Source organism: Suricata suricatta, chromosome 1 (genome assembly GCF_006229205.1).
Source record: "Suricata suricatta isolate VVHF042 chromosome 1, meerkat_22Aug2017_6uvM2_HiC, whole genome shotgun sequence".
Lineage (NCBI taxonomy): Eukaryota > Metazoa > Chordata > Mammalia > Carnivora > Herpestidae > Suricata > Suricata suricatta.
Genome location: NC_043700.1, coordinates 171,863,658 through 171,887,702, shown reverse-complemented (window position 1 = coordinate 171,887,702; position 24,045 = coordinate 171,863,658). Strand labels below are relative to the sequence as shown.

At 35.4% G+C, this 24,045-nt stretch overlaps 1 long non-coding RNA gene across 1 annotated transcript in view; it reads left to right on the top strand.

Annotated features, from left to right (window-relative positions):
* LOC115285816 overlaps positions 1-22,732 on the top strand; it is a 25,108-nt gene extending 2,376 nt beyond the window's left edge. Inside the window, exon 2 of the long non-coding RNA XR_003905707.1 lies at positions 22,523-22,732. This is a non-coding gene — a long non-coding RNA (uncharacterized LOC115285816). The remainder of the gene's footprint in view (positions 1-22,522) is intronic.
* Positions 22,733-24,045: the final 1,313 nt, after the last annotated feature.

Here is a 24,045-nt window from a genome sequence, read left to right as displayed (position 1 = left end):
TTTGCTTTCATTTCCCTTGCCTTTGGGGATATGTAGAGTAGGAAATTGCTGCGGTTGAGATCAAGGAGGTTGTTACCTACTTTCTCCTCGAGGGTTTTGATGGTTTCCTGTCTCACATTCAGGTCCTTCAGCCATTTTGCATTTATTTTTGTGTATGATGTAAGAAGTGGTCTAGTTTTATTCTTCTGTATGTTGCTGTCCAGTTCTCCCAGCACCACCTGCAAAAGAGACAGTCTTCATTCTATTGGATACTCTTTCCTGCTTTGTTAAAAATTAATTGGCCGTACATTTGTGGGCCCAGTTCTGGGTTATCTATTCTATTCCATTGGTCTATGTGTCTGTTTTTGTGCCAATACCATACAGTCTTGATGATGACATCTTTGTAGTAGAGGCTAAAGTCTGGGATTGTGATGCCTCCCGTTTTGGTTTTCTTCTTCAATATGACTTTGGCTATTTGGGGTCTTTTATGCTTCCATACGAATTTGAGAATAGCTTGTTCTAGCTTTGAGAAGAATGCTGGTGCAATTTAGATGGGGATTGAATGTGTAGATTTGTTTGGATAGTAATTACATGTTCACAATATTATTTCTTCTGATCCATGAGCGTGGAATGTTTTTCCATTTCTTGGTGTATTCTTCAATTTCTTTCATAAGTTTTCTATAGTTTTCATGATAAAGGTCTTTTACATCCTTGGTTAGGTTACTCTTAGGTATTTTATGGTTTTTCATGCAATTGTGAACAGGATCAGTTTCTTGATTTCTCTTTCCACTGCTTCATTATTGGTGTATAGGAATGCAACTGATTTCTGTACATTGATTTTGTACCCTGCGACTTTAGGGGAATTCTACCAGACATTTAAAGCAGAGCTAATACCCATCTTCTCATACTATTCGAAGAAATAGAAATAGAAGGAAAACTTCCAAACTCATTCTATGAAGCCAGAATACCCAAACCAGAGACCCAGCAAAAAAAAAGAAAACTACAGACCAATACCCTTAACGAGTACAGATGCAAAAATACTCAACAAGATACTGGCAAATTGAATTCAACAGCATATTAAAAAACATCCATCATGATCAAGTGGGATTAATTCCTGGGTTATAGTGCTGGCTCAATATTCACAAATCCATCAATGTGGTACATCACATTAATAAAATAAAAGATAAAAGCCATATGACCCTGTTGATAGATGCAGGAAAAGCATTTGACAAAATACAGCACCCTTTCTTAATAAAAAAAACCCTTGAGAAAGTCGGAATTTATGGAACTTACCTAAGCAGTATAAAAGCAGTTTATGAAAAGGCCACAGCTAATATCATCCTCAATGGGGATAAACTGAGAGCTTTTCCCCTGCAATCAGGAACAGGACAGGGGTGTCAACTCTCACCCCTGCTGTTTAACATAGTGCTGGAAGTCCTAGCATCAGCAATCAGACAACAAAAGGAAATAAGAGGCATCAGAATTGGCAAAGTAGAAGTCAAACTTTCACTTTTCACAGATGACATGATACTCTACATGGAAAACCTGATCGACTCCACCAGAAGCCTTCTAGAACTGATCAATGAATTCTTTTCCTTTCTTAAAATAAATTTAAATGTTTATTTTTGAGAGAGAGAGAGAGAGAGAGAGAGAGAGAGAGAGAGAGAGAGAGAGAGAGAGAGAGGGAAATCCTGGGGGCAGGGAGGGCAGGGAGAGAGAGAGGGAGATATAAAACGTGAAGGAGGGTCCAGGCTGCTAACTATCAGCACAGAGTCCGATGCCAGATTTGAACTCATAAACTGTGAGAACTTGACCTGAGCCTATGTCAGTCACTTAACATACTGAGCCACCCAGGCGCCCCTCTTGAATTTTTTAACTTCTCTTTTCTCTCTTGTAAGCCAGAAGTCCACAATTTTTTTTCTGTGAATGGTCAGATAGCAAAGATCCTAAGCTTGAAGCTTGTGGGTCATACGGTCCCTGTCACAAAGGTCCACCTCTGCCACTGAAGCAAGAAAGCACCAGCAGGAAGTCTGGACATGGCTGGGCATGCCTGGGGGTCAGTCAAACTACACATGGAAGAACAGATGCACTGGATGTGGCCTCATGGAGGCGGGAGTTTGCTGATCTCAGGTCTCTACCTAACCTGTTAATTAAGAAAGAATTAAGTGTCCCATTTTCTTCTGGTTCATTTCAGGTGTCTTTACTTTTCACAAATATTTGCCATCATAATATGTAGTAGGAAAAGCACGAAACTGTGTTAAGTGTTCTGTGTTTCCTTGATATTGAGACTTCAAATCATGCTTCTGAGGTAAATTTTAAAAATTTTATCTGAGGAAATTGCAATGGGGTGGGATTAAATAATTTGAGTATGGCCACATAGCCAAATGTCAGAGTCAGGCGTGCAAAAGAAACTATGCTTCTGCTTCCTCTCTTCTGAAATATTCTGAAGAGATTAATTCGACACTGGAGAGTGCCTGATTCTCTGTTTTCTAACCACGATTTTCTTGAAGTTTACCACTGTGATATTGGTGCTGAGTCTTTGAAAGAGGAAACTGGTTTATCTTCCCATCAGGAAGAGGATTAAGGTTAAAAGGATGATGCTAATTAGTATCTTACTCCTTGAGCTTTATTGACCAAAGGAACTCAGAGCTACAGCAAAACAGAAGTTCTGGTCAATCTTTAGTTGCTTTTGACAGATGAACTTGGAGCTCCACAAACAGTCCTGTGTGAAATTTTAACATTCTGTTGGTTCAGGCTGCTTCTGCTTTCTCTCTGTTTTTGCCATTATTCATTTTCCAGAGACGAATAAAACAAGTTCTTTTGTTCTTCCCTCATTATGTAACAGCAGAAGAAAGAAATAGAAATCATACTATTTTGGACTTTTGTCTTTGGGTTTTATGTGTGACAAAGGTATAAAAGGAAAGATTCTTATTGTTCTTTTATTACTTAACAAGATGAAGCATTATAACCCATGTTGTCAAAAATGTGGCCATTTTTAGGCATCGTTCTCTCCACACTGTTGTTCTTTCTCCTGGGAGAACAAAGTCCTCACACAGTTCACTACATACTTTCCTTTGTCAAAGCAAAGAAAGATTATTAAGGTCTCATCTGACCAAGGACCCTCTCATTTGGGCCATCTGTCTCTTTGTGCTTTCTTGAGGGAATACAAAAAAAGGACATTTTTTTTCTTTTTACCCTCATTTAGTGTTTTATGAGATTGTGCGTTAAGCCGTATTTTAAGAAGTTGAACAAGCTGAGACCCTGCCACTTTGAACAATTTTTTTCTTTTCCTTTGTGCTTGCCATTTCAGTTGGAGAAATCACACATATTTTCTTCCTCGAATAATATTAAGAGAAAGGCTATCTTAAGATTGCTGCCCTCAAGGCCAATTTTGTTCTCCCATTATTGTTCTTACTTTAAGGACGTGATCTCAGAACTGATGTGCACCAAGGGAAAACCTGCAAGGTGGACATTCATAGAGATTAAATGAAAGTCACCTTCTCCTCAAATCTCTAATTGCACACATGCAAAGTGAAATATTTTGACTCTTTGATAATTAATGAGAGGCAAGGTGGGATTGGGGTTAGGAAAGGGGGTTCCCCACCAATAAAAGAAAAATGTTAGCATTTCGGTGCATCTAACATTTTTCAATATTGCCTCTTTTGGATATAACCAGGAGAAGAAAATGGACAGTCATTGTGATTATTATTTTAAAAAGGAGCAAAACTAGATTGGCGATCTAAATAGTTTTGTAAGAAACCATCAATATTTATTTTATGGAATAAAATAATTCCTAATAATTTCCAGTCTGTATGATGTTATCACTGATACAAGAGAAATAGTGTCTGATAATAAAGCTAATTTAATTTCACAGCATAATTACCATGGATGTTCATTACAATAACATTGAGCATGTAAATCATTTTAAAAAACTATTTACAGTAAGAGTAGTTTTAAGGTTGTTAATCTCATATCGATATTAATGATAATCGTTTCACTTGCATATTCAGTAAAGAACATTAGCCATTTACTATGTGCCAGGCACTGTAAACCCTGAAAAAGTAGATATGTAAAGACAAAGAGGTCTCTGCAATCTTGGAGTTTTTACTTTACATAAGAACATGTCATTTTCAAATATCACAAATTTACTCTCAATAGTGCTTATTCAACTATTTATTGAGCTATATGTTAAGCACTGTACTATCTGTATGCAAGGCGATGGTGAAAGAAACATAACTTATGGAAAAATGTAAAAAGTACTAATAAATGGACATTTGGAATTTAAAGTAGCTGTTACCTTTAATAATTGGAATATATAATCATTGAGTGATAGGGTGTGCTAGTACTGTGCTACATTTTGGAAATATGGTATAAAACCTTTTGATCCATGGAGATATATTATAGACTTTAGCAAGCAATGGGAGATAGAACAGGTTTGTATGGGAATTCAAAGGGATATTCTTTAGTGGTCAAAAGACTTCTTGTTAGAAATGATTTTATAACTAAGCTGAAAATAAGAGAAGTCTGTCAAGCAAGAGAAAAATTGAAAGTATTTACTATGTGCAAGGTTGATAGCTTAGTACAAAGGCCTGTAGGAAAGATGGGGTATGGCTACCGTTATGAAGCTTGCTGAGAATCATTTGTTATAGTTGGTGAGATATCAAAATGTAGTTTAACATAATATGGCCAGAAACATCAGCTGAGACCCTCAAACTTTGGAAAGGTCTTTGCCAGCCATGTAAAGTTATTTGAACTTTATACTGGAGGCACTAGGAATATCAAGAGTACTAAGTAGAACATGGTATAGAATAGTGGTATCTCTCTGGGTTACTATCACCTCATACCAGGCTTTTTCCTTGAGAATCACCAAATACGTTGAGTTGGGTCTTCACTAGCCACTTCTAGGTCCCATTGTCTTGCCCTTTGGACATTGGTTGATTTATGCAGATACAGACAACTGATCCCTACTAGGTCTTTTGAAACCTGCAATGCAATAACACACACACAAACACACACACACACACACACACACACACACACACACAAAGTGGTATGTTATCAGAATTAAATCATGCTATCATGATCAAAAGAAATATAATGCCTATAAGTTCCTGCTTGTATGCTTTGCTGGAATGATTTTTTTCTTCCCAAAATCTTACTGTTGATATCTTTGTTTAAATGCTATGAATTACTTAGTGTTTGTGCATTCTTTTGTTGAATAATTTAGTTAGCAGCAGTTTTCATAGTTCTCAAATATTCCTAACTACTAGGCATGATTCCTAACTACTCTTTCATGAATTTTTTCCTGATTCCCCAAGTTTGACTAATATTAGTCCTTCTTTGTGGTCACATTGAACATTTGTTTATTTCTACTCTAATCGTCATCAAATAATCTTGTAATTAATTTCACTTCAAGTTTTTAATGACTAATCCACACTCTTTCCAAGCCATGGTGTTAACTTCCTTTTGTCCAGGTACTGTTTCTCATGAATCTCTGTATTTCTATAACTTAGTAAAGATTCTGGCACATTATAGGAGCTCATTAAATGTTTGGCAAAAAATTGGATGAATGCAAATGATTATTAGAAAGGGAAGATTCAGTTAAACAATTTAGTTCATATCTGTAACAATTTATAAATCTCTTTTTTTTAATTTTTAAATATTTATTTGTTTTTGAGAGAGAAACAGACAGAGCATGAGAGGGAGAGGGACAGAGAGTGACAGAGACAGAATCTGAAGCACAGAGCCCAATGTAGGGCTCAAACTCACAAACCGCGAGATCATGACCTGAGCTAAAGTCAGATGCTTAACTGACTGAGCCGCCCAGGTGCCCCTATAAATCCCTGTTCTGAGGGTCATCTTCTTGGGGCAGAAAGGAAACCAAATACTTGGTTATGACTTATAGGCCCTTGTTCTTAGAAAATATGAAGAAATGAGGTGGTTGAAATTCATTTAAGGTATACAATGATTGGGAAGTAAAATAGAACTTGCTTTCTACCCAAGGAGGTTCAGATCAGGCACTCATCAAATTCTATGTTATCATCAAGTTTCTCAGGGAAGCAACTTAAGTTTCATTATTTCAGGTCTTTTAACAGTTTATATGTTTTACTTTTAATTAATCAAACGGGAACATGACTTCTGTGTCTCTCTGATTAACTTGGTGAGTATGAATTTGTCTCTAGGACACGGCCATTGTGTGCTATTAGATACAGAAAGGAAAACAAAATTGAGATTGAAGAACTGAAAAATCATAGTGACCTGAGTCACTAAGGTTTTCTCGCCCCATGAATCCCTATAAGAGGTCTTGTTAAATTGTTTCTAATTATAACCTTTTCACATTCTTATATGAAACATATTCCTTCAGAATGAATCACACTTGAAACACTAGGATACAAGAGGTGCAATCCAGGTTAGAAGTGCTAATGGAGGATACAAAAGGGGATTTTGCCTTTGGAGTCCTAGCTGTGAATTAAGAAGGCTCGTTCTAAATCAGATGGCCAATGAGAGGGAGCTAAAGGATCCCTGACCAATCATTTTGAAAGACCTTGTTTTTGTGTTATTGTGTCTGATGACATTTTGCCATTAGGCCACAGTGGAAACTTTAGGAGGAAGCTGTTTTCACTGCTTTTTTTTTTTTTTTTTTTTTTTTTTAATTACCAAGAGGGTAGAACATTTTCATCCAATTACCAATTCCCTTTGCCACCTGAGCAGAGTCAGCAGTCAGCATAAGAAAGTGATAATGGAAAGATAATGTCTAACCAGGCCATACTACCCTTCAAAAGAACAAGACATAATATAAAATGAATGTCTTTCTGACCTTGACTTTCATTTCCTTATTTTACTTGGCTGAGAATTTAGCAGATGTTGATAGCAGCCATAGCAGAAGAGAAAGTAGTGACAAATATAGTGATAATATTGAAAAAGGCCCTATGTTGAACTGAGAATTTTGGTTCTAATACTTTGCTAGTTACTCTCTTTCTCCAAGTGATCATAAGCAATGAACTGGTCATTCTGACAGTCAAATGCAGTTCACCGGATTTGATACTTGATGTGATTTAGAGAAAAGGAGAGAGTTAAAACTATTATAAAAGCAAAAATAGAGTATTTCAGTTTACTGTTAGAATTCTAGGCAACAATGGAAATCAATTATAACAGAAGTTAACAGGTCATTCTTATAGCCACTGCACTGGGATAAGTACTGTATGTATATCGTGGAATAGAATCCTCTCAAATCTGCTACAAAGTAGGTCTTATGAGCTCCATTTTACAGTTATGGAAATGGAGTCTAGGAAGTTTAATTCACTTGTCTAAGATACTAAGCAAAGGAGTTAGGGTTTGAAGCTAGATATGGCTGTCCATGTACTTTATCATGATTCCAAAGTCATTTTATGAAAACATGAAAGAGAAAAGACTAAGGAACAGAAGTTAATTTTTAAAACATAACATATCCAAAAAAAACCAAGAAAAATGTGTTAGGATGATTATTTACGCTAAGGGTTTTTGTTTGGTATTATGCTTTAAAAGTGTTCTTTAACCAAGGAAGTTTACAAAGTTCCTAGTTGAAGAAAGAAATCACATCCTCTGCTGTAAGACTTCTTGTAGACTTTCCTATGAATCACATATCTGTGAGACTGTATGGAGGGTGCAAAATTTTTCAATATATCTAACTATAAAACATTGTTTTTTTTTTTGAGAAGCATCTCACAAGACTAGTTCTCTGTGGAATATACATTGTGAGATAAAGGAAGGAGGAAAGATATCAAAGATTCTTTGGTATTTTTACTGAATGAGGGCAATCCACATCAATTTCAGAAAAAATATGGTCCTAGGGATTGTCTCTAAGTGTAATTAGAGATTAGAACACATATCGAATAATCTGTATTTTTAACAGACCTCTTCTGAATTTACTCCTCTTTCTGAACACTGAAATAGAAAGAGGCATGAGTCAGGTGCTGTCTTTAGGGACATCAAAATCTAACTTACTGGTTTGCAATTAAAACAGTCAAGGCATAACTGAGACACCCAAGAAGCCCTTCAAAGTTCTACATTCTGTTTTGTATGAAGCACCAAATTCTTTGCATACATTTAACTCATTTCATTCTATAGTAACTTCATGAGGTAGATGCTCACACTGTCTCTTTTTCACAGACAAGGAAACTGAGTAAGAATGAGATTAAGTTGTCCAAAATTTTACAACCCTAATGTGGGACCCCCAAATTCAAACCCAGATCTAAAACTTTGCATTTGAGCCTAAGGCCAGAAGAATATGAACATTTACTGGCATAGGAATTCCTGGTAGTAGGTGAAAGATGAAGCCAATTGTTTGCAATTCAAATATTCTGACTCAACTTATATGGAGATGTTGAGGACAAGACATTTTTACAAATCACCTAATACTGATGACTCATAGATAACAGGTTGATAAATAGTGTACCTGTCCATAATGTATCCCATAAGTAAAAAATCATAATTTCATCCTGTAACCTATAATTTAACTTTTACAACTTTTCACAAGCAGCTACTTTACTATAAGAAATACTTAAGGAGTCCTGCTGTTTCAAAAAAAATCTTTTTCTGCTTTTTATTTAATTGTGAGAGACAGAGGGAGCGGGAGAGGGTCAGAGAGGGAGATACAGATTCTGAAGACAGGCTCCAGTCTCTGACCTAGCTGTCAGCACAGAGCCTGACATGGGGCTCGAACCCACGAACTGTGAGATCATGACCTGAGCCAAAGCCGGATGCTTAACCACCTGAGCCACCCAGGCACCCCACTCCTGCTGTTTCAAATAAGATATTACTTATACTTGCTGGCTTGCTAGTGAATGTTAATCCATTCCCTGGTCAAAGGTATTATTACTAAACTTTCTTATATCTACTGAAAATAATTGACCAAAAAATAGAATAAGAATAGAGGCCTGAAAATCTACCATTTCAAATGACAATTCTCAAAATGGTGTACTCTCCTACTAGTTGCTCAGTAGAAACAATTCAAATACATATAACTGACCTGCATATTATTTGCAAAGGCAAAGAGGAGAAAAGATAATCAAGAAATCTTCAAGCTACCCTAATATGTGATTAATGGCAAAGATCTGTTCAATGTCCTTAAGTGTAGTGATTTGTCAGTAAAATTACCTGAACTGTGATTTATATAATTTAAATTTTGTTAATGTGTATTTAGTTTTGAGAGAGAGAGAGAGAAAGAGAGAGAGAGAAAGGCAGAACGTGAACAGGGGAGGGGCAGAGAGAGAGGAAGACAGAATCCAAAGCAAGCTCCAGGCTCTGAGCTGTCAGTGCAGAGCTCAACAATGTGATTTATATAATTTAAAAACAACTAATAAGCAGTGTGATTTTGAGTCAGTCACCCACAAAAGGTTCCCTTTTCTAATCATTCAAATAAAAAGCCAATAATTATAATATTATCTCCCACCAAACATTTACTATGGATACGGTTTTGTGTCAAATGCTTTATTTATATACAATCTAATGTTTATTCCTCATTATAAATCAGGTGATGCACTTATTTTCTTCATTTTATAGTACATGTAATTCTGGCATAGAAAGATAAGCAGCTTGGTGAGGTTACTTGTACAATAAACAGCAAAAGTGGGTTTTAAAACTCCTGCATTTCAGTTACAAAACCTGTTCTTTTGAAACTGTGTTACAGGCTTTACTTATAGTCGCTAACGCCCCCTTCACTGTATAACTGTTTGCTATTAATGGTGTTAAAAAAAACTACCTTAATGCTTTAGAAGAGTTCATACAATTTCTGATAATTGACCCACATATTTGTAAGACATTTTAGATTTGAGAATATCTGGCTCAGTATTGCACAAAAAAACCAGGAAGGAATTTTTCTGTGGATTTCATACATTTTGACAATTATAATTCATAGCAATAATAATGAGAATAATGGTATTCTTCACCTTGATTTGTTAACTACCTATTTCCTGCCTATAATCTCAGGAAATAGGCCTGAGAAATATAGAAAGACATAGAGAAGGGCTTTGTTGTTATAATATTAGACTTTAAATATTCTCTTTGACCTCTTTGAATCAGGTTTCTTATCTGGGAATCTGACCAAAACTGTTCATCTCAGTAGTTCTGATCTGCTCTAAGTATAAGAAAAGAGCCAAATTTTCAAGTTCATTGTTTTAGCTCTTTTTTTTTTTGTTTGTTTCTGATATCAAGGCAGAGGGAACTGATCATATTCCCAAACAGAATAGAACACTGCTCCTCACATTCTTGTGTAAATTCTCAGAGATGATCAGTGTTCTTCCATGTTCATTCCCAGCTTATCATCCAGTTATTGGGCTTAAGAAACTTTAAAACTCAGAGAGTTCAATATTCTTATTTTATAAGTAGCAGGATAGAGAAGGAAGAAAGGAAGTTGGGAGGGAAAGACAGAGAAAGGAGAAAAGAATGAAGGAAGGAAAGAAGTTACAAAAAAAAAAAAAGTAACAGAGTGATTTGCCAAGTTCTATACTAGATTTGTCATATATGCTATCACAGTTGATGAAGCCAAATCCATTCCAAATTTTAGGAAAGTGGAGATATGTAGTGTTCTCAGTTTGATAGACCCTACCAGACTGAATAATGTGACTGTCAATATGGAAATTATTATAGTTAGGTGTATATTAGGGTTAAAAAGTGATTCAATTTGTTTTATTTCAGAGAATCCATAATAAGAACTTTCACTGATGTGATGCTTTAAAGTTAACTGCTTCTAACACAGCAACAATCCTTACATCAACCCTGTGAATTAAATCGTTATAATTCTTAGGAAAAAGGGAATATAAAGCACTGATAATGAGATAGACTTCCTGGTAGACTTAATAAATTGAAGATGTGGCCTTGAAGCCAAATACTCTCAATCTAGTGTATTTACTGTACTTTCTCAACTTGAGCTAGTTGACATTTGTAGAGTATTCCACTCAAAAGGAAAAAATTTGTTTCATATGCATTTGAGTCCTTCATCAAAGTAGATCACATTTCACTTTAGGGAATTGAAGCCTTACCTTAAATCTTATTAATTACTTTTTTCCTATTACTATTTAACTATTAATGATTTTCTTTATGTAAATAAAAACTTATTGGTGTTTGCTCATATATTCACCTATTTTATTTATTTTTTACTTTTGATTTGTTTTCTTTTTAGCATTAAGTGTATCCTGGGTGCCTGGGTGGCTTAATACAAATATATTTCAAAATGCAAGTCAGAGTATGTAACTCCCTTGCTTAGTGTTTCACTAAATAGGATAAAATCCAAAATTCATGTCGTAGTATAAGAAGCCTTACTGATCTATCTCTAACCTGGCTCCTAACTTATGGAACTCCACATTTTCCTCACTAAATTGCCATCATCACATTTGGGCAGTTATAACTGAGGGATAGGACATGAGAGAAGGGGACTCATTTTCTAGTCTCAAGACCTTGATTTTTTTTTCCACTTCTCTGGCATGAGTGTCTCCACATTGTTCCTGAATTATACATTCACCATTAAGCTGACCTTTCCTGACCACTCTATATAAAAGTAGACTTATGTCTTATATTCTTTCATGTCAACATTTGTTATTTAATTGATAGTACAAATCAAAAATCTCAATATTTCTCATGCTTGAGACACATTTTTTGTATTTCATATTTGCCTTCTCTAGAAAGTCAACTTTCTGAGCCACTGATTTTGTTCTCTATTTTATCCAGAATATCTACTATGCTACTTGATGCATAAGTAGGAACTTAAATAAATGTATGTGGAATAAAAGATAAAAGAAAATGAAAGTTATTCCTTCTTGGGAAGGCCACATTTCCTCCATAAGGAGCACAAAAGCGCAATTACAAATGACTTCAAAGCATTCTGACCATTCATGAGTTTCGTAGAAGAGCATGATACCGCTTGTGTTAAGAAAAAAATGAATAAAATGTTTTGTTGATATCAGTTAATGGGAAAAATGACAAATAACTTGTTTTCACTGGCTTCTTTATAATAGAAATTTCAAATGTGGGTGGCTATTCTTGAAAGGAAAAGAGAAAAAGGGAGAAACAAAAGAAAATAGTAGAGATCTGAGGTACTAATGAACTATCACTGTGCTTATGTGGGTTGTTAAATTAATCTATTCAGTTACATATTCATTTTCTAATTAACTGATATGAACAGTTCAAGCACTGCCTGGTAGTTCATTGCTGTGGGTCAAAATGTCTCGGTGGATATGCAATTCTAAAAATGGTTCTGCAATTACAGTAGTTTTATTTATCCACAAGCACTTAAAGGCATCCAGAAGCCTCTAATTGCTAGCGGGGAAAAACCTACCCTTTCCCAGCCTGTCCTCCTCCCTGACCTATACGCAGAGCAGATATTGTCATTTCTGACACAAAGAATGAGACCAACCACAAGTAGGATGTGACAAAAGTAATTAATTTGTACATGTGAGAAGCTATCAATCCATTGTCGCAGAGTTCTGTAAAGATTTTTCACACAATTGTACATCTTTCAATCAGGTCCCTTGATAATTGGTAGATGTGAAATGCAGCGCTTGCACTTTATAGAATGTGGTTCCCTAACAAATATGGCCTGTGATGTCCTAAAATTAGAAAAAAAAAACCTGTTATAGGCAACAGTTACCCGACAGACAGCAAATCTCACTTCCAGACAATTACTGTTAAAGACATAACCTATTTAAACAGAGTAACAGGGGATTGCGTATAACATAGGGACATAAGGGCATAGATTAGGGTAGCATTTTAAAATTCTGTTGCAAATAGGTAATTAGCTGCTAAAAATAGAAAATAAGCTTGCTCCAACTGTCTCCAGTTAAGAGAGAAGGTTATTATTGGAATCCAGATGGATCTAGTATTTGGCTGGGTAAAGCCAGGTAAGTAAAGCAGAGGTTGTGGAATTCAGGTGAAAACACCAGGAAGAAAAAAAGTTACTTGTTTATTTCTTTGAATCCTATATAAAGTTTCACTGATAGAAATTTCATTATGTAGAACAGCTCTGTATACCAAAGTCATTTCATGTTTTAATGGATAGCATATAGTAATAAGACTGTGACAATCTGATTAAAACAAATTCCCTTATCAGAAATTCTTTGTGAAAAATAAGTCTAATTTTTCTATGTTCCATACAGTAAGAGTACCAGAGTTGTGATAATAGAGATAAAAAATAAACTTCTTACATTGACCAATGTAGAGTGTCTTTGTTTTGTCATTAGCAGTATTTTTTAACTCCTTTTATGTTTTGCCTTTAAGAATCTTGATTTGAAACACTCTACCAAAATGACAAAACACCTCTGTTTACTTATATAATACATGACAAACAACAGACACACATAACATAACTTCTCTGCTAGTGTGTGGTCATTGTTTTTAATTTAGTTTTTTTTTAGTTGTTTAAGTTTTAGGAACTCTGCTAAGAACTCCTCTAATCTTATAGGGATACAAATGTGTTTATTGATTAACTTTAATCTTTTGTTAAATATCGAATGCATACAGATAATATTTCCATCCTGTGTGTTCAGCTTAAAGTCTAAAGTTAGTAACTTTATTCTCCTCCAGGATATTGCAATGGCCTGAGAACAATTTATGGCATGCAGGTCCCTCCCTCTCTTTTCCAATTCCTCTTTAGATCTTAGGATTTTATTTTAACCCCTCTTGTGGGCTGATTGTGTCATCCCAAAACAGTGGTTTAATTCCTAATCCCTACTATGTGGGAATGCGCCTTTATTTAGAAATAGGGTCTTTGCTAATATAATTAAATTACAGTGATGTCATACTGGAGTAAGAGTAGGATGTATATCCAAAATGACTGCTATATTTACACTCTCCCTTTCTCAAAAATTAAAAATTAAAAAGGGAGCGCCTGGGTGGCTCAGACGGTTAAGCATCTGACTTAGGCTAAGGTCATGATCTCAACGTTCATGGGTTGGAGCCCCATGTAAGACTCTGTGCTGATAGTTCAGAGCCTGGAGCCTGGTTCAGATTCTCTGTCTCCCTCTCTCTCTCCCCATCTGAGGCTCTTTATCTCACTCGCTCTCTCAAAAATAAGCATTAAAAAATTTTTAAAAAAGACTGGTGTATTTATAAGAAGGGAAGAGATGGACAGACACACAGTGAGGATACCACGCCAGTGTGAAGTGTGAAGCAGAGATCAGATGATGTGTCTATCAACCAAGGAATGTTACAGATCAGCAGCAACCTAAGAAGCTAAAAGAAAGGCCTGGAGAAGATATTCCTCACAGCCATCAGAAAATGCGTGCCCCTGCTGAGGACTTGATTTGAAGCTGCTAATCTCTAGATGTATGAGAGAATACATTTCTGTTGTTTAAAGCCACCCAGTCTGTGGTACTTGGTTACAGAAGCCCAGGGAAACTGAAAACTAATTTACCCGTGAAATGTGATAATATTGTCACTTTTTTCAGGAAGTCTTCTCGCTTCCTTTCTTTTTCCTTTCCTTTTCTCTTTTCTTTTCTTTTCCTTTCCTATTTTCTTTCTTATGTTTATTTATTTATTTTGAGAGAGAGAGGGAGAGAGAGAGCATGCACAAGTGGGGGAGAGGCAGAGAGAGGGACAGAGAGAATTACAAACAGGCTCCGCACTGTCAACACAGAGCCAAATGCAGACTCAATCTCATGAACTGTGAGATCATGAACTGAACCAAGATCAAGAGTCAGATATTCAACTGACTGAGCCAACCAGGCACCCAAAGAAGTATTTTTTTTAATGTATACTCACGTAGTTACCAATATCCTGGATCATGATCTCTTCTTCCGTGTCAATTTTCTATCCGGGGTTCTTATAGCCTAGAAAACATTTATAATGAGGGTATTTTGGTGATAACAATAGCAGCAACCAAACCAAACCATACCAAAACTGTAGCAACAACAGAGCCCTCCCTTTGTAGTCATCCAAGCATGTCTTTATTTTGCCTTCGCTCTTGGAAAGTCACTGGGTGCGCAGTGCTAGACCTGCACTTATGTTCTCTCAGCACCACACATGAAATGAGGTTGCCTCTGACTATCATTTCAGCTTTTGGGGAGTCAGTTCCTAGTCTTTCATGGCTCCTTTGGAGGCAGTTTGTCTATGTCACTGTGTAATATTAAGATCTTTTCTTGGCTGGCTGTTTGGTGCAGATTCACTATGACATGTCTAAGCTCAGATTTCTTTTATACGGTTTAGAACTGATTAGATTTCCTGAATCTAAGGATTACTCTGTTGAAGTTTGGGGACTTTCTCAGCCATTGTCTCTGAAGATTGTCATTTTTCTCTTGTGTCCTTTAGGAAATCAATGGAGATGCATATTGGATCTTCTCAACCATTTACATTGTTTGTCACCTCTTCAGCACATCAAACCCCTTTTTTCTCCCTTCTGTGATTTTATTGGCAAAAGTTATTCATCTATATAATCTACTTTACATTTGAATTGATCTTTATCTATCTTTAGACATTCGCTTTAACATTAAGTATTTATATTTTAATTATTTCTAATTTATATTTTAATTATTTTATATTTGTTTTAATTATTTTGATCTAAGATAACATACACTTAAAACTTTATTTTGTCTTATAACCCCAATATCTGTATGTCTTGGGAATTGAACTTTTCTTTCTCTTCATTCTGTAAGTTCCTGCTCTTGATAATTCTTTTATTGTTGCTGGTGTGATTTTTTTTTATCTGTGATTTTATTTCTCTTGCAAAGTTATCTATGGGATTTTTGTAAGGACTGGCTGGAAGAAGTATTCCTCTAGAGAGTATTTCCATTTGCTTCTGCCTGGTGCCTGAAGGTACTTACATGGGACCACTTAAAAATAAATTCTCAACTTGAAAGTTTTAGCTCACTAGTTGCAAATCCAAATGAGGGCCAGCTTGTGAGTATGAATTCTCCAGAGAGATTTCTTTTTCTTTCCATCCAATCCCAAGATCCCAGCAGACATATTTCTTTGTTATTTTTTTCCCCGACAGTGGATTTATTTCTCTTTTAGTTGGTACCACTAGCGGAAGTGCAACTGAGCATAACAGGTTTTGGGAGACTGTTTTATTATTATTACTAAATTTGAATATACTTATGCCCTTTGGTCTAGTAATTTCTCTCCTCCATATATATTCAATGGAAATGTGTGCACAGGTGCAACAAAAAAGTACAAAAGTGATGGATGCATTAGCTTTACGGCAAAACCCAAATGCAACCTAAATGTCCATCAATAACAGAATAAATGAATGAATTGAAGTATAGTCAGAAGATAGACTACTATACAGAAAATAAATGGAATAAACTACTGCTGCTGCAGGCGAAAACATAACATCGAACAAAATAAGCCAGACACCAGAATATTTGCTGTGGTTCTATTTATATAAAGTTTTATAGAGGCAAAACTGCTCTAAAGTGTTGAATTGTCAAGAGAGTGAGTCACTCCAGGAAAAAGCTGAGATAAAGACAAGGGAAGTGTATGAAGGTGCTCTCTGGCAATAGGTGCAGGTTACAGAGTGTATTCATTTGCATATAACCTTTATGAAAGCAATTTCTCCAAGACAAAATTCTGGTTGCTTTCCTTGATTACTTACCTACAGGCATGGGTAAATTTGACCAAGAGTCTTTAATACAAATTGGACATGAAATTGGCTAAGAAATTAGAATTTTATATATCTTAAGTCTGAAAAATTAATTTTCCACCATGAAATCAATTTCATCTCTGATCTCAGGGAAAAAAAAAAAACGTTTCCTATGACAGATGCAGGAAAAAGAAACAAACATCTAATCCTGTGCAATGCTGTATCAGGTATCTATTGCTTAGTAACTAAACATCCCAAAATTTAGTGTGGTAATCAATAACCATTTATTTTGTTCATGACATTGTTGATCAATAATTTAGTCTGAGCTCATTTTGGTTTCTTCAGGTTTCAGTGGGTTCTGTGATGTATTTGTAGACAACTCCGAGTTCGTGGTTGGTGTCTAGGGGTAAGCGACCTGTGGGCTGAGGCATCTGACATGTTGTCTCTCATCTTCCAACAGGCTAGTATAGACCTTTTCTTGTGTTTGAGAGATAGGGGAGAACAGGAAAGAGAAAAAGTGGGGAGAGATAGAGAGAGAGGAGAAAAAGAGGAAGAAAAAGGAAGATTCATTTTCAAGGTTTCTAAAAACAAGGCTCAGAACCACACAGTATTCATAGCATTCCATTGCCAAAATAATAAATAATTAATTAATAACAAAAAAAATCTTAAGTCTTACACAGATTTAAGAAATGAAAAAATAAATTTCACCTGTTGGAGGAAGAAGGTACAAAATCATGTGGTATGGTGTTAGGAGGCCATTAACCAAGGTTGTTATTGTAACCAACTTGCCACATATGTCGATCAACCAGTATATATATATATATATATATATATATATGTGTGTGTGTGTGTGTGTGTGTGTGTGTGTGTGTGTGTGTGTACATGATAAGTTTTGTGCAATGTTACAGAAGAAAAAATATTCCTCTTTAAGGTTCTAATATCCGGTCTAAGATTTAAATTGACATGAGACAGGTTAGCAGGAGAAAAATACGAAGTTTAATTATGTACACATGGAGGCTCAATAATTAAATCGAGACCTAAGGAAAAGACCAAGGCAGGTTTTCTTTATACTTTTTAGACAAAGAAGTAACAAATATATGAGAAGTTTCCAGGCCAAAGAAACTTCTATTTGAGACCTTCAGTTACAAAGGGATTCTAAAAAGAATTTAGGGTGGGTTAGTAAATTAGTAAAAAGTGACAAGGTTTGAATATTTCTTTACCTGCTGGTCCAGGGATGGTGCCTTTCACATGAAGTTAGAAAGAAGAGGGATATGAGTGTTCTTCTTACTCTGTTTGTTACTTAAGTAACTTTTAATTCAAAATAATCAATAAGCCAAAGTGGCACATTTAGACCAGGCTACCCTTAGCCCCTATAGTACCATAAGCCATAAAGGATATACAAATATGAAAAATCACTTCCTATATATTAACTCTATTTAATTAATTTAGTTAAAAATGATATACTGTAATGATTTTTAATCTCTTTTTGTCAAAGCTAATTTGAGGAGGAATATTATACCATTTCATTTGTAAAAAATGGCATAGTTTTCCAGGCATTCTCCAGGACAGATGGGAGAAGTTAAAGTAAGGACATGTCATACGAAGTAAAACAGACATTTCAGAAGCTCAAACTAGTGGTCTCAAAAGCTGTAAAGAGATCATCTAGGATGAGAAGGTACACTTCTAAGAAATACATCCTGGTCAAATATACCCCAAGCACAGGAAATTAAGAGTCATGAAAACTTTAAGTAGAATAATGAAAGAAGAATGGAGAAAAAAGTTTACAAATATGGTTGCCTTACCCATTCAGACGGTAATTCTGAGGTCTTTACTTTCCTCTATATTTTAGCATGAATTTTGATCGCTCAAGACACACTATGGGAAGTAGTGTATGTAGCAAATGAGAAGGAAGAGACCATTAAGCAACTGCCTGTATTTGGATATTTTAATACCAAAGTGGAGGTAAACTCCACTTATGACAAATTTATTATATTTAACACAGATATCACACAGATACTGATGAATTATCATTTTAACAAAATTTCAATGTTAATTGCATTGTGCATTTAATATAATGCACAATATATAGTTTTGGTTTGAAATCTGGTATAATGTACAGTGTATATTGTATTACATTATGATATAATATACATTCTATTACAATGTATATTTAATACCAAATACTATATATATATCTATAAATATCATAAGTTATACAGATACAAATATGGTTGCTAAAATTTGAGCTATAAATGTATATTTAATATTACCTACCAGCCACATATTAATTCTTAAATAGATGTTATGAATGCAATAGTAACTTATATTTTTAAAACTAATAATTAAAGTTCTTCTAAGTGTTCATATTTTTCACTGAAATTTTTAAAAGGTATTTTCAAACTGACAATGGGATGATATATAGCACGAGAAATTGCTTTATAAATTCGCTAGTGTAAAGAATAGAAAAGATTAACATTGAATGATTTGCAAACTATAAGTCATCATAATTTTATTGCCCTACGTATGTTTTATAGCGACATGGATCTAACTCTCTAAATATGAAATATACTGAAGACAGCAAAATGCTCTTTTGTTAAATTTAGATTAGCAATATTGACACTATTAACATTGTGGAATATCTGGATTACTGCACCAGCCTCAATTGGGGATGTCAGGACAATAAATTAGAATATTTGCAAAGTACTTATAAATGAGCAGTTTGTAACTAAGTGCTATGCTTTTGCTAGGTATAATACAATATTTAAGACTATATTGGAAAACATTCTCCTATTTGCCAGTTTCAACTTATGTGCAAAACTCTTTTCCCTTTGGGGAAATAACGTATAATTTCACATGTAAGCAAAATCCGTTTTTTATGGTAATATATGAGCCACAGTGGAGGCAATACTAAAAGTAAAAGTTGAAATATGTCCTGCTGTGTAATGTCAATGGGATATACACATTATTTGAGCTAATCATCACAACTGGGATTTAAATTGGGATAGAGATTATCTAGTCAATGAGGAGAGCTGAAGTGATACTGCACGATTTGCTAACTTAGGACCATTAGACAGCATTTCTGAACATTAAACATTGTAATTGACATTTTATCTTTCCAAATGCATGTAACTTTGCAGGCAATTATCTATTTTGGGTAAAGGATCAAATGGCAGACACACACATACACACATGCACAAAAGGAAAAATGAAAAAAAAAGTAAAAAGAAAATAAGAAAAAAGCATTTTAACCAGGAATAAAGACAGATAGATTAGAGAGGTCGCTAGATAGATAGATCAATAGACACATAGATGTAGACAGATAGGGATAAACAGTATGGTACCAGGAAATAAAGTTACTGGTCCAGGGATAAAAGGTCTGTCACTAAACCTGTAACCTTTGCCAACCTGGGTAACCCTTGTGTAAAAGTGTATACATGTTATGCATCAAATGATTAATAATAATAATATCAGAAACCTCCACAACAATAATAACAATAAACAGACATCCTTGCCCTTTGGAATTTATAAATAAACAAACAAGTGGAAGTTGATCAGGTAATAGAAAATAAAAATTATACCTAATTTCAAAAAATCAAGTAATTCACACAAGTGATTATCAAATAATTAAAATGGTATGTGAAAAATACAAGAAGACAAAGTAGATTAAAACAACAAGTATTGGGCTGTGGGAGGGTTGGACTACTATGCTGAGGGGTCAAAATATTTTCATGAATAACTCAGTCTTCCATGGTGACTCTTGAGAATGACAATAATGTCTAGATACTTGAATTCAGATGTACTTTATTAAAAAAGAAAAAAAATCCAAAAAATAAAAAGTCACTGAGCAACAGTGAATAAATCTAATTCCTCTGCCAAATGTCAGCCCATCCTCAAATCAAACAGAGTTATCATATCTCTCAAGCCGTCTCTTCTCGGTTCTAAGCAACTTGAAATTCAAAAGACTGCACTTTTCTTTCCGTGCTCTAATCCGTTACATGTATTTTTACATTATCTTTACAGAGATGCTCCACTGATTCAGGTGTTAAGTATTATTATTCCTATTTTATGGAAATGGAATTAGAGTTGACAGGGCTCCAGGGTTCAATCCAACTGGGAAAATAAAAACTATTAATTTAAATCAATAGCATAATGCTGGCTGGCCTAGTGCCCTTGCATAAGTCATTTAGCTTCTGTCTCCTTGCCTGAAGACAATGATGGAAGGAGGGGAAAAATTACCAGAGAGTTCAAGTCAAATATAGAATGGATATTAGCTTTTATGGTAATATAATATTCTGCCCCTGGTGTCATGTGGCAAAGGAGGTTGCACTGATTGAGAAATGGGGTGCTAAGTGTTTAAATGACTTTACTCATAGCACAAGGCAAGCGAGTGATAAAATTTTAAAAGCACTTTAACCTCTGACTTCCAGTCAGGTATTTTAACCAAAACCTGTAGGCAGTATTCACATATTTATCCTTAACAGTTACTTTTTATTCAAATTCCAGGGTGTCATTAAATTTTTTTTCCCTTAGTTAACAAAAATGTCTTTATTTGACTTAGTGTCAGGAATCTCAGATGTATCTGTATTGGCATTTATTGCATTTTAGGTGGCCAAGCTACAATTTTCCTGAATATGGAATTTAAGATTTGAGATAATACAATTTCAATTATATTCTGCTTTTGCTCATCCTGTTTCTTTATTTTTTAGTGTTTATTTATTCTTGAGAACAAAAGAGAACAAGTGAGAGAGAGGGAGACAGAAGATCTGAAGGGTCTCCATACTGACAGCACACAGCTGGATGTGGGGCTAGAACTCACAAACTGTGAAATCAAGACCTGAGTGAAAGTCGAAGGCTTAACCGACTAAGCCACCCAGGCCCTCCAACTTAATTATCTTTAAAAGACCTATCTGCCATTCTGACATTCCAAAGTTAGGACTTCAACATATAAATTGGGGGGCTATAATTCAGTGCATAACAGCTATATTTTACAGTATTTCAGTTATTTAGCTTTTTCATATTTGTTTTACTTTATACGTAGCCATGTGGCTGTATCTCCAATTCCTCTTTGTTGACTTAGTAAAATAACAAACAAAAAAGTATGTGATAATTTGTCTCTATTGTACTTCATTGCCAAATGACGATGATATGCTTTTTCTCTTGTTGAAGCATACGTTGTTGACTTTTTACTCATAAATTGTGAATAGTGAAATGAAGAATTTGAGAAACAGATTTTTTTATAGGCAATTCATCATACACAAATATCTTGATTTTCATGAAGATGTTTGTCCATGCTGCATTTGCTTCAAATTTGATATTCTATCTTGGGCAGATTATTTTTTACACTTCCTTAGACCCAGTGGTATTTATTTTCTAGCTTTTGACAAATATTAAAAGTATAAGAACTTTTTTTAAAAGTTTGAGATCAAACCTGTTTTATGGAAAAAAACAACTTTTGTACTTTTATTCTGGTTTTTTGGGGGGAAGGGCATTACATCCAGATCCTTTTATTCTATTCCTTTCATACTGACTCCTGGTAACTTTATATTGAAACTCCTGAATCTTATTTCAGATTGATCATCCTATGTATGTTTAGTAAGCTGTTTGCTTTATACACCTGTATAAATGTACATTGAATGAGCAGTTGAATATTATTTTTATGTGATTTAAGAAGAGTATTTTCTCAGATAAGTTTGATCAATTCTAATGCAATTACAGATGCTGACAATATGTAGATTCTTGATACATGTGTTATTGGTTAAAAATAATTTCTCCTTTTTAGTAACCTGTTGAGAAAATTAGATTTGATAATCATATTTATTTTCTTTGTTACTATAAGAAATAGACATTTGTTAAGCCTGTGAAAAATTCAGCTCGTTCTGTCTTGAGATGCATTGAATGATCTTTGAAACCATTCTTTGTATTTTGTTTTTGAAGTGCTTTTCTGACTTCTCACCCTCTTTCTGTGGTCATAATGCATATGTGTAATTTTCTTTGCAGATACCGTCATTTGATGCACCATTCACTACAGTCTGATTAATGAGTTTGGCTATATTCCACAGGATAACGTCTTGCCTTTCTTGGCTCAACATTTTTACCACAAAAGCCATTAAAGTAAATTTCAACTCAAGTCTTTTTGTACTGTATGAAAGAGCTAATTGGAATCTGTAATTTACCCAGTATGTTACATTAAATTGACCTTTACAAAGAGCTCTAGTGTCCTGAAAACTTTGAGGTACACACATTATTGCAAGAGGTCATTGAGAGGAGAAGACGGCGGGTTGATCCTAGAGCTAGCTCTGGGCCATCAGAGGCTCCTCACCCTGTCCTTGGACTGTATGGTTTTCCACCATTCCCACAGTGAGATCCATTTGAAAGACCCAGCCTTGAGAGAACAATGTGTTATTGAGACCATCTGGATAATATACATGATTAAACCTAGGTAAGGCCTCTATATTAACTTAAGGTTCTGGGTGACAGGTATAGAGAGCTACTCTTATGCCCAGATTTTAATATCGCCCCCAAAAACCAGAGATTACCTGGGAGACCAAATCACGCATGCAAAAGCAAAGGGCTTTATTACGAATTTAGGCCCAGCCAGCCTATACTCGGGCTCACAGACTTTACCGGCATGGCGGATCCGTGCTGAGAGTGAGTGAGCCCCGAACAAAGGCGGAGTAGGACTTTTATGAGTTTGGGAAGGGGGAGTTACAGGAAATTGTGACATAGGTACAGTGATCCAATTATTATTACACAATATTATTGACAGCAGGTTTATCCAGTTACAACATTTAGAGTGTTAACCAATCACAGAGTAGACCCAGGACCCAGGACCCTCACGTAGGGTGTAACTAGCCTTGGGCAATAACTGACCTAGGCCTGCCCTTAGGAATGTTAAGGGTATTACAAGGGTGGTCCCTCTTGCCTTGGGCAATGTGTGCCCTTTTATTATCTCAAACCTGTGTCCTTACACTACTTGCCCCTGTCTGCCCAAGCTAAGTCTTGTGTATAAAGTTCTTTTGCTTATTAAGCCTACTACTTACCAATCTGGAATGACTGTCTTTTTGATTTGTGTTTTTGTTTTGTTTGTTGTAGTGGTGGTTATTATTTGTGTGTGTGTGTGTTTGTTTTTGGTTTTGTTTTGTATTGTTTTTGGTTTTGTTTTTGTTTTTTCTGAATTCTGCCTGTCCTCTGCATATGAGGTCTGTTTATGAACCACCAATTGGCAAAGCAACACAGAATACAAGAGATGGGTCTTGGGAAATAGGCACTGAGTAGGCCATGACCTCTCTGGGGGGAAGGATGACCCCTATGGCAGGTCATAGGCTTGTGGACCACAGCCCGAGTACAAGGTTCTATGTGCTTTTTTGCGGAGGGAGTGCACTGTGATGGAGAAAGAAAGTGATCATCTGTGGGGAGAGCTGGCCTCCCCTGGGGGCAGTTCAGGGAACAGGGATGCTCACCTAGAGGCAGAAGCGTGAGCTAGAAAGTTGGAAGGAGAGCTGAGACCAGAGAGGACATGC